Below are 12,603 nucleotides of genomic sequence, written 5' to 3'. Positions count from 1 at the left end.
GCCACAGCATAGCTATCTGGCATATTGTGTTCATCATAATAAAAATATTCTTTTTAATTAAATCCTACTTCCAGCTGTTGTTTTATAACTTAGAGTGAATCCCAGGAAAGTATCCGGTCCAGACAGAGTACCTAGTGGAGTACTGAAGACCAGTGCTGATCAACTGGCTGGTGTATTCACGGATTTCTTCAACCTCTCGCTCCAGCAGTGTGTGGTATCCACCCGCTTCAAGCAGGCTTCAATCATACCGGTGCCAGAGAAGAGCGAGGTAACCTGCCTAAATGACTATTGCCCAGCAGCCACTCACATCCACAGTGACGGAGTGTTTTGAGAGGCTGATGTTGAAATGTATCAGCTCCTGTCTGAGTGGCGACTTGGATCCGCTCCATTTTGCCTACTGAAGCAACATGTCCACAGCAAATGCCATCTCATTGGCTCTTCACTCAACCCTGGAAGATCTGGACAGCAAGGATGCTCTTTATCAATTACAGCTCAGTATTTAATACCATCATTCCCTCAAAACTAATCAGTAAACTCCAAAACATTGGCCTCAATACCCCCTTGAACAATTGGATCCTGGATTTCCTCACTTGCAGAGACCAGTCAGTTCAGATTGACAAAAAAATCTCCACCACAATCTCCATCAGCAAAAGTGCACCACAGGGATGTGTGCTTAGCCCCTTGCTCTACTTGCTTTACACCTATGACTGTGCAGCTAAGTACAGTTCCAACACCATACACAAATTTAATGATGACACCATTGTTGTGGGTCACATCAAAGGTGGTGATGAATCAGCATACAAGAGGGAGACTGAAAATTTAGCTGAGTGGTATAATAACAACAACCTCTCACTCAATGTCAATAAGAACAACGAGCTGATTGGAGGCTTCAGGAGAGGGAAACCAGAGGTCCATAAGCCAGTACTCAGAGGATCGAAGGTAGAGAGGGTCAGTAACTTTAAATTCCTGGGTGTCACTAACTCAGAGGACATGTTCTGAACCTATCATATAAATATTATGGCAAACAAAGCCCAACAGTGCCTCTACTTCCTCAGGAGTCTGCAGAGATTTGGCATATCATCAAAAACGCTGACAAACTTCTAAAGATGTGTGGTGTACTGACTGGCTACATGACAGCCTGGTATGGGAACACCAATACCTTCGAGGTGAAAATTCTACAAAAGGTAGTGGATTTAGCCCAATACATCATGAGTAAAGCCTGTCCAACCACTGAGCACATCTACATGAAGTGTTGCCATAGAAAAGCAGCATCCATCATTGAAGATCCTCACCACCCAGGCAGTGCTCTTTTCTCGCTGCGACCATCAGGTAGAAGGTACAAGTGCCTCAGGACTTGCACCACCAGAATCAAGAACAGTTACTACCTTCAACCAAAAGGCTCTTGAACAAAAGGGAATAACCATACTCATTCTATTTTGGTGATCCCAGACTCGATGGTCTCATCTTAAGGACTTTATCTTGTTAATTCATGCCCTCGTTATTTATTATTACTTATATTTGAATTTGCACAGTTTGTTGTCCATTGATCCTGTTTACACTTAGTGTTATATAGATTTGCTAAGTATGCCGGCAGAAAAAAGAATCTCAGGATTGTATGTGGTGACATGTATGTACTCTGATAATAAATTTGGCTTTGAACTTTATTTGTTTCTCTTCCCTTCATCTCCAATTGTGCATAACATTATTTAATGAGAAAGGTTACTCAATTTCCAACCATGAATTTGCCACAATTTGCTGCTTTAACCCTACCCAAGATATTTCAAAACGATAACAAGATCTTCGTACATATTTGAATTTCCAACATAAAATAACACTCATTCCTTTTTAAATCAAATTCGATCAAATTATAACAGCAATTAATTCAAAGAGGGAATAATTAAGTGATGAGAAAATTACATGCAATTTGTGCCTACTCTCCCGGCCATTCTTCGAGCTTGCCTTGTGCAGACCTCGAGAGTTCCATGATTTATTTCAGGTATTATTCAAGTTAGATAACGTCAGCTTAAAGCACCATATAACCCAAGGTTACAAAGGAATAACTAATCATCTAGCCTGCCTAGATAGAATTAGACTCAGCTGTAATGCTGTTCAAATCTTTCTGCTTAAGGTCATAAATAAGGAAAGTATCAGAGTAGCAATGCCATATCCATGGAACTTTCTGGTTGGATTAGATTAGAAAAGTACTGGCCTAATAGGGAAGAAACTTTAGCAAATCCAAGAACTACTGGGACCCTGCCCAGAGCGGAAGTGGACTATTTATCATAACTGGGCAATACAACTGCTAGATAATTGACAATATATATTATACAAGAGGATATTACTGTCACCAAGTAAATTTTGAGGGTCAGCTTGTCCAAATTAAAAGCATATTAACATTCAAGCTACAGAAGCACAGCAGAAAATGAATACTATGTGATAAGCAACTCCGTATCGTGATCCCAAAAGCTCCCAGTCATCTACAAGATTCAATTCAAGAGTACAACAGAATAAACAGCACTCAGCTCAACAAGTGAGGTCACAATAGTCAAAAATTACTGGCAGTCCATTTGACACATCCTAGTAAATTACAGAAACACCACAGAGAACAACCCTCTGCTACTGATTTAGTTTAACCTCTTACCACCAACCACAATGGATTTCATAATCTTATCTGATTTTAAATTATGGCTTTGTTGGCTTCTTCTCTCTAATCTCTTCACACCTTCCAAGAGATTGAACTCCTCCAATTCAGACCTGGAACATCTTGATCTTAATCTCTCCAAGGTCTCAAATTTTGAAGTTCTACATCAATACCTCTTTAGTTTTCTCCTACAAGATATTCTTTTAAAACTTTTATCTTTAAACAGGCTTTAGGTCACTGGCAATTAAATTTGTATTATAACGCTTTTCTGAAGAGTTAATTGCAGGCACTAAATAAATGTTTATTGTCCTCAACTGAATATGCTTTCACTTTCTTCTAAAACAAAAACATAAAGAGCAGGAACTGAAGGAGCCAATTGTGTCCTCAAGCATAATACATCATTAGGTAAGATTATGGCTAATCCAAGCATGATGGGAACACCACTTTCTCCCACAGCCTCTCCATTTTATTTCGAAGTTTAGCAATGTCTGCCTTAATCTGAAAATGTGACCTTTAGTTCTAGATATCTTGTTAGAGGAAGCATTCTCTGGCATCCATCCTGTCAAGCCCTCAGAAACTTAAATGTTTCAATAACTTCATCTTCTAAATTCTAAGCAATATAGACCCAATCTTTCTTCATAGATCCATCTTTTCACCCCCAAGTTAATTTAGGGATCTTCCTCTGCACTGCCTCCAATACAAAAATATCTTGCCTTAAACATGGAGACAAAAACTGTTCAGAACTGTAAATTTTATTTAAAATATCACTACTTTTGTACCCCAAATCCATAGCAGTAAAGCCCAATATTACATTATGATTTGTACTTGCATGCTGAATCCTTGCGTTCCAAGTACTATACCATAAGGCCTAGATGTCCTTGTATCACATCATTTGTCTTGCATGTTGTCTCACATCATTTAAATAATATTATTACTCATTCTTCCTTCCAAAGTAAAGACCTTCACATTTTCCTACATTACTCTCCATCTGCCATCTTCTTACCCACTCACTTAGTGCCTTTGCAAACATTTTGTATTCTCCCCACAACCTGCTAACCTATCATCAATGTTGGTCTCTTTCAGTTATTAATAGATCATAAAGAGTTGAGGACCCACCACTGTGGGTTTTGATACCAATTTAAAACTGATCCATCTTGCTTAACTCTGATTCTCTAGCATTAAACATTCCACTATCTAGTCAATAATTATGATCAAGTTTGTACCCTTACCTTTTTCAACAACTTACATAGCACACTTTGTAAATTCATATGCACTACATCTACTGGTTCTGTTCTTTTCCACTGTGAATTATATTCGCCAATAATCCTAGCAAATTTATAAACATGATCTGTCTTTTATAAAATAATGTAGATTCTGCTTAATAAACAAGATTTCCTGTTATGCAATTATCTCCTTAATAATAGATTCCAACAATTTCCCAATGACAAGTACTAGGCTAACTGGGCTACTGTTTATGCCACCTCATTGGCTGGCTCTTCACACAACCCTGGAGCATATGGACAGAAAAGATGCATACACCTGGATGCTCTTTATCGACAGCTCAGCATTTAATACCATCACCCTTTTTCTCATTTGTAGACCCCAGATAGGTCAGATTGGCAAAAACATCCCTTCCACAATCTCCATCAGCACAGGAGCACCACAGGGATATCTGCTTAGCCACCTGCACTACTCATTTTAGACCCAAGACTGCGTGATTAAGTACAGTTCCAACATCATATACAAGTTTGCTGTTAACACCACTGTTGTGGGCTGTATCAAAGATGGTGATGAATCAGGTGGAGATTGAAAATTTGGCTGAGTGGTGTAATAACACCTTTCACTCAATGTCAATAAGAACAATGAGCTGATTGTGGACTTTAGGAGAGGGAAACCAGAGGTCCATGAGCCAGTAATCATTGGAGGACCAGAGGTGAAGATGGTCAATAACTTTAAATTCTTGGGTTTCACTATCTCAGAGGTCCTGTATCTATCATAGAAAAATGATAGCAAATAAAACCAACAGTGCTACTACTTCCTCAGGAGACTGCGGAGATTCGGGATGTCATCAAAAACCTTGACAAACTTCTATAGATGTGTGCTGACTGGCTTTATCACAGCTTGGTATGAGAACACCAATGCCTTTAAGCAGAAAACCCTACAAAAGGTAGTGGATTCGAGCCAGTACACCTTGGGTAAAATCCTCCCAACCATTGAGCACATCCACATAAAACATTATTGTAGAAAAGCAGCAAACACAAAGAGCACTGCAGATGCTGTGGTCAAATCAAGACATACAAAAAGCTGGATGAACTCAGTAGGTCGGCAGCATCCGTTGAAAGGAGCGGTCAACGGATGCTGCCCGACCTGCTGAGTTCATCCAGCTTTTTTGCATGTCTTGTAGAAAAGCAGCATCCTTCATCAAAGATGCTCACCACCCGGGCAATGCACTTTTCTCACTGTGGCCATCAAATAAGTGAACTTTGAACTACTTTAATACTACTAATAAGTTTCCTACTTATTTTTCTAATCTGCCATTTGATGATGAGTTAGTTTAAATTCCATCTTCCTAGAGCCCTTGATTACCTATTAGTATTAGAATGTATTTAGTAATCAGTATCATAAAGACCAAGAATCTTGGCCATTTCTCAATTTCCCATTATTAGTTCAGCAGTTTCAACCTCCAACAGACATTTATTCCATTTTATAAATGCTGAGTGTGTGTGTGATTTTTAATGTAATATATTATTTGAAGGAAGGATGAGAAGTGAGTTGATAGAGGTGTACAAGATCATAAGGAGCATAGATTGAGTGGATAGCCAGAGACTTTCCCCAAGTGAAAATGGCCAATATGAAGGGGGCATAATTTTAAGGTGATTGGAGGAAAACACACTAAGTTTTTTTCTTTAACAGAGTGACGAGTATGTGGAACACACAGCCCCGGGTGGTGGTAAAGGCAGATATATTAGGAACTTAGGCACATGGATGATTAAAAAAAAGAAAATGCCCATCCAAGCTATTTCCATTTGCCAGAATTCATCCAAAATCTTTCCAAACCATATACCTGTCCAACTGTTTTTTTTTAAAGTTGTTATTGTACCTTCCTCAGTTTCTCTGACACCTCATTCCAAATAAATTCTACCATTTGTGTAAAAATAAAAGTTGCCCTGTAGTTTCTAATAATTCTTTACCCTCTTGCCTTAAAACTATGTCCTACATTTCTTGATCCGCAACCCTGGGAAAAGAGCCTGAGTGCATTCACCTTATCTATGACCCTCATGACTTTATATACTTCTACAACATAATTTCTCAGTCTCCTAAACTCCAAGGAATAGAGTCCTAGCCTGTCCAACTTCTTCCTATAAATCATCAGCTCAAGCCCTGGCAACACCCTTGTAAGTATTTTCTGCGCTCTTTTGAGTTTAGTAATTTCTTTCCAATAGCAAAGCAACCAACACTGAGCACAATACTCAAAGTGTGGCCTCACCAGCATTCTGTACAACCACACCATGACCTCTCAACTTTTATACTTGATGCCCCGACTGATGAAGGCCAGCATGCCTAAAGTCTTTTCTACCTGCAATTCCACTTTCAGTAAACCATGTATTTGTTCTCAAGGTTCCTCTATGCTGCAACACTCCCCATTCACTACTATTCCACATAGGATCAGTGTTTTAACCCCAGCTGTTCCCACGGTTGAACAGTGAAAACATAATTTTCAAAATTTTTGGGAAGTAGGTGGAATTGCAACTTAGAATAAGATGTAAAAAGGATATAGGGGATATAGACAAGCTTATTGAATGGGCAAGAACAAGGCAAAATAGAACATTCTGAGGCTATCCTCTCTATTTGCTATTTATACTTTCAAAAGGCCTTTGGTAAGGTACTGCACATGAGACTACTAAACAGAGCCCGTGGTATTACAGGAAGGATACAAGCACGCACAGATGATTGGCTGGCTGGCAGACGACAAATAGTCGGAATAAAAGAGGCCTTTTTTGGTTGGTTGCTGGGACTAATTGTATTCCACCAGAGTCAGTGTTAGGTCCACTACTTTATAAGTTATACGTTAATGAACTTGATTACAGAGTTACACACACAAAATGCTGGAGGAACTCAGCAGGCCAGGCAGCACCTATGAAAAATAGTATAGCCGATGTTTCGGGCTGAGACCCTTCAGCAGGACTGGAGAAAAAAACTGAGTAAAGTTAGAAGGTGGGGGGAGGAGAGGGAGAACCATCTCCTTTTCCCTATCTCACCTTAGCTCCGTGCCTGCCCACCTCTGTGCTCCTCCCACCTTTTCTTTCTTCCAGGGCCTCCTGTCCGCTCCTATTAGATCGCCCCTTCTCCAGCCCTGTATCTCTTTCACCAATCAACTTCCCAACTCTTTACTTCACCCCTCCCCTCCAGGTTTCACTTATTACCTTGTGCATCTCCCTCCCCTCCCCCTACCTTTTAACTCTACTCCTCATCTTTTCTTCCTCCAATCCTGCTGAAGGATCTTGGCCTGAAACATCGACTGTGCTCTTTTCCATAGGTGCTGCCTGGTCTGCTGAGTTTCTCCTGCATTTTGTATGTGGTGTTCTGATTTCCAGCATCTACAGATTTTCTCTTGTTTTTGATTACAGAATTGATGGCTTTGTGGCCAAGTTTGCAGATAATACCAATTGTTTCCAATTGTGGGGCAGTCCAGGACAAGAAGGCCGCCCGTTTACAACAGAGATGAAGAGGGTGTTGAATCTGTGGAAATCATTGCCACAGATGGCAATCAGTGGAGTCTAAGTTATTTGGGTATATTTACATCACACATTGATAAAATTCTTGATTAGGAAGAAAGTCAGAGGTTTGGAGAGATGGCAGGAGAATGGATTGAGGGGGAAAATAAATCAGCCATGATTGAATGGTGGAGCAGCATCAATGGGACAAATGGTCTGATTCTGTTTCTATGTCATATGGTCATCTACTTTGGTGCATGTAACAGAAAAGTAGCACATGTTAAATGCTGAGGGACTGGGTAATATACAACTTCGATGCTTCTTCACGAATCACTAAAAACCAATATGCAGGTGAATCAAGCAAGTGGGAGCAAAAATAATACATTAGCTTTTATTACGTGATAGCTTGTTTATGGAAGCTTTACTGCAATTGTGTAGGCCCTTGAAAAGGCCCACCTGGTGGATTCTCTACAGCTTTGGTCTCCTTACCCCGAAAGAATATACAGTCGACTGTCATCTGCGGGTTCCGCAAGCGCAGATTCAACCAACCATGGATCGGGAAAACCTGGTAGTTCTCTCTCCAGCACTCATTGTTTGAACATGTATAGACTATTTTTTCTTGTCATTTTTCCCTAAATACAGTATAACAACTATTTACATAGCATTTACATTGTATTAGGTATTACAAGTAATCTATTAATGACTTACAAGTACAGGCAGTCCCCGGGTTATGAACGAGTTCTGTTCCTGAGTCTGTCTTTAAGTCAGATTTTAAGTCAGAACAGGTACATCTGGTATTATGTAGCCTCAGTTAGTAAAACATTTGTCTTAGTATATAGTATATATTTTACCTTTCTATGCATATAAAACACTTAAGAAACATATGTATTTCAATAATTAAACCACTGCCTTGCTTAGTAATAATTGTAGCTTTAATTGGGACAGGGCCTTTCACATGCTCCATTAAAATTGTTTCGATCATTGACCAACTGTAGTCTAATGCTTTTCCAATGACCAATGGCGTTTCACCTCTTTCCAATCGCTTTATTACTTCCAGTTTATTTTCAATTGTGATCGTAATTATTTTTGTGAACAGAAACACTGCGGATTCAGAGCTGCGCCAGGTCGTAAAGTCTACCACACTGATACAGGTTAAGTAAGGTCCGGGGTTCCGTTGGGTCCTAAAGACCACCGCATTGAGACAGGTTGAATAAGGGACTTGAGCATCCGCGGGGGGGTCCCAGAACCAATCCCCCGCAAATTAGGAGGGCCGACTGTACAGCCATCGAGGGAGTGCAACAAAGGTTTAGTTGATTGGTTCCACAAAGGCAGGTTTGCTATACAAGAAGAAAGTCAATACCCTGGGACTGTATTCCTCAGAGTTCACAGAAAAAGCGGAAATCTTATCAATACCTACAAAATTCATAAAATGACTAGATAAGGAAGGTGCAAGGAGACATTTATCACCTGAGGAGTCTAAGACCAGCAGCACAGTTTGTGAATTTGGAATCAGCCATTTAGGTCTGAGCTGAGGAGAAATTACTTCAAAGGTAATAAGCATTTGGAATTCAGCATCCCTTACAGCAGTGAAAGCTCAGTCACTATATTAATATAAAATAGAGATTGATAGTCTTCTGGGCATTAAGGAATCAAGGGATGTACGAAGTGGTGCCATAATCAGACAAACGACATTAAGCTGATGTTACATTTTAATATTCACACATGCTTGGTTAGCTACTAATGATGCAGCCAATTGATGAAGTTACTCTCAGAAAAATCTACCTCTGCTGAGTTTTTCAAAATGTCTGCTCTTTAATCTACTTCCCCATTCACTTTGCCATCAAATCATTATCTTTTAATTTTAAATTTAGGATTGTAATTGCAAACTCCAATTCATCATCTAATCAAATTTGGAATTTAAGCATATTGTGATCACTTTCCTATGGAATCCTAGATCAATTTACAGGTCTAAATAATCTGCTCTTTGGTTGGTTCCAGTGTATGACTTTTAAGAACTCGCCCAAATAAAACTCTCCCAATATAGTTTGCCTGATGTAATTATTGAATTATCTTCCTCACAAGCTTCCATTACTTCGTGTATACACAGTTTTACATTACTTTTATTGTTGACAGGTCCATTTACTACTACCAATGAACCTTCCTGTATTTTATTTCACCCAAACTGATTCTGGGGCTGGTTTTCATGTCCAGTGCTTAATAGTAGATTAGTAAAGGAAATCTGGATCAATTTCTTTTGTTTCAGTTTAAGTTATTTTTAAGTTATTTTTAGACAATAAAGGATATGTAAAGCAGAATCAAACGAGCATTCCCTCGGGGACTCGGTTTATCTAGCATGGAGACAGCCTTTCTCAGTTCTTAATTAAAGTAGCAAAGTTGTATGGGTTCCAAACCCTTCACATTAAGGAAGAAAACAGGACGGATTTCTATGTGCTGATTGTTATCCACTGACTGACAATGCGTAAGGATTACAATGATATCCTACAACTGAATTACGTGCTTACATTAAACATGAAACGGGGAAATAAATCTAGACGCTGTCTTCCCACCCTGCATTGCGTAGTACACAACGAGCTAGCTATCCACCACCTGTTTTCTATAGCGAAATGTAGCTCGGCCTTTAAACACAGATTCCTCCCGTTTGTGTTCTTTTTCTAAACAATGAGTCGCGGGATCACAATGGGAAAAGAAGAAATGTCTGGAGACAGAGGTGGAAATGTCCCCAAACACTTCCAGTGGAGGCCGACCCAACCACACTCTACCATAACGGCTTACCTGCTAAAAGCCACGAACTCCTGCGGCCTTTGTTCCCCCTACACCGCTCCTAGTGTAGCAACACTGGGGATTCTTAAGGGCCACGCGTGAAACAAGGCCGGGATCATAGCACCAGGGCGACGGGGCAAGGTTCAGCTCCGGCCCGGTAGGGGTGAGATAAACAAGGTTCGGGCGTGAAATACTGCAAGCAGTCATGGAATTATAGGCTATCAATGATTAAAAGGGGAAAAGAAAGTTGCACAAAGGTCCTTTTTTTTATTTTAAAAGACGGGAGGAAATATATTTATTCGTGGCTAGTTATTGTCACAATGAGCAAATACGTGCAACTGAGACAACTAGTGGCAACTTCTCAACAGTGCACATTATTCTTACTCGCCTCCAACAGGCCGCACAGGACGATGTGCCATATGGCCAGGTTTGAAATACAGTTAAGAACATTTAAAAATAAAACCAAAAGTAATTTGTTTGTTAGACCTATGTAATTTTGACACGTTGGTTGTAAGCATATGGGAGGTAGGCAAGTGGAGAGTGGTAACTGTTATAAGCAATATCTAATTGAATATATTTGAAATAACTTCATTTTTCCATTTTTAATAAGCTGACACTATTACATTACTTAAATCAGCTCTCCAATATTACTTATTCTATTGTATTAATTTTCCCAGACACTGCAAAATGTTCAAAACTACAGAATATTCACATAGTAGAAGAGGTGATGTGGAGAAAATGCCCAGATATGTATACAATATTACAGTGGTAACCAAAATAAATATCTCCAGTGATCCAAAGGAAATAATACTAAACGGGTTGAAGAAAGTATTGGGTAAGGTTCAACATAAGCAACATGGTGGAAATGAAGACTAAATGGATAATGGGTAACCTTCCAAGAATGTTCAAATACACATTTCAAGCAATACCTAAAGAATAGGGTAAAATAAGAAACTGGGTGTCACAGCTATAAGTTTTGATAATGCTAAAACATCACGCTGAGAACCGATGGCATGTGGCTGATCCACGACATTCCTTTTCTCCAGCAGTTTCACTGCCAATTTAAAAGACAATATGAATATCTATTGTCCAGTTTTAATCAACTGGACAAAGCTCAGTTTTAACCCTGGATGTTGATTGTATCTGTCAAAAGGTGGATGCAAGGGAAGAACTGAGTAAGTAAATTTTATATTTACTTTAAGAATCCTCTGACTCCTCCCCACAGATTCTTGGCCCTCTCTGCTTCAGTCTTCCTGTGATTATCTCCTAATCATAAAGCCTTTTTCCTCCACCCTCCTTTTCACATCTCTGGTCATGGTCTCTGCTCTCAGATCCCACCCCAATGCTGATGCATTCAGCTGGCAGCTTAATACTACTAAGATTTTAGAAAGGTAAGGCTTGGGGAAATTAAATAAGACCACAATTGAAAAGTAATGGATGGAAGTCATTATAAAGGACAGGGGGATAAGAACAAAATATGAAACAAAATAATCCTGTTGAAATAGGAAGCTACAAAGGAGAAAAGATACAGAAAGTCAAAAGGAAAGTTGAAATAACCTTCAAGGAGAAGAAAAAAACAAATGGGCTGAGGATGGGGAATATAGGTGATACAGGTTGCAGGAGTGCGAGAGTTGAGTAAAAGATCAAGAAACTGATGGAGGTAGAAAGCATGCAAAGGAGAGTGTGGAGAAGGGTGGATGGGGATTGGAAGTTGTTTAAGAGGATAGGTGAACAGTGTAGGAAAAGGAGATTAAGAGGTTGCAGACTCGGGAATAAGTTGATGTTCAACACAGCGAAGTGTTGAGGAGTGGAGGTCAAAGCAAGAGGTTATATTGGAAAGTTATTTGTGAAGGATGTCAAAAGGTAGGATGGAAGCATAGAAAGTAAAGGTAGTGGGTGGGAAATTAATGGAAAAAACCAGAGGTAGGAGGGCTTGAGGAAGTAGGTTGAAGCAGGAAGTCTGGGGTTCCCATTGTGCAAGAAAATGCGTTGGTGGGAGCCTGAGATGTAAGAGGCTATAGTGGGGAAGAGAACCAGAGACAGATGTAGAGGATGGCTATCAAGAGATAGAAGGCTGGTTTAAAGGTGGAAGTACGAGGTGCTTAATGTAGTAGAGAGCACATGATAATATTTTAATGTCTTGCATTGTATTGCTGCCACAAAGTAACAAATTTCATGACATATGTCAATGATAAAACTAATTCTGATATTGAGAAGTTAGAAGCAAAAGAGACACGGGGAGGTGTTCACAGTATGAAGAGATGAGGTAGGAGGATGTGGGGTAGAGGTTGAGGAAAAATGGTTAAGGCGGGACCATGTGAGATGGACAGGTTAGGAGGGCTGTTAGGGGATAAGGAAGTTGAGTATTTGGAAGGAGATAAAAGTAGGAAGGTGTCTGGTATCAAGTTGAGATATGCAAGGAAGGAGGAAGTACAGGAAAGTAAGCAACTAAGATGAGGAAGGAGA

At 39.7% G+C, this 12,603-nt stretch overlaps 1 protein-coding gene across 2 annotated transcripts in view; it reads right to left on the bottom strand.

Annotated features, from left to right (window-relative positions):
* The window catches only part of zgc:154075 (uncharacterized protein LOC556929 homolog), a 218,357-nt gene extending 207,901 nt beyond the window's left edge, over positions 1–10,456 (bottom strand). The window contains exon 1 of one of the 2 annotated variants that reach the window (XM_059952096.1): positions 10,150–10,456. The gene's annotated coding sequence lies outside the window, so the exon portion shown is untranslated. The remainder of the gene's footprint in view (positions 1–10,149) is intronic. The other variant, XM_059952095.1, reaches the window with a different exon arrangement.
* Positions 10,457–12,603: the final 2,147 nt, after the last annotated feature.

This window comes from Hypanus sabinus, chromosome 27 (assembly GCF_030144855.1).
Source record: "Hypanus sabinus isolate sHypSab1 chromosome 27, sHypSab1.hap1, whole genome shotgun sequence".
NCBI lineage: Eukaryota > Metazoa > Chordata > Chondrichthyes > Myliobatiformes > Dasyatidae > Hypanus > Hypanus sabinus.
This window is presented reverse-complemented; position numbering and strand designations above follow the sequence as displayed.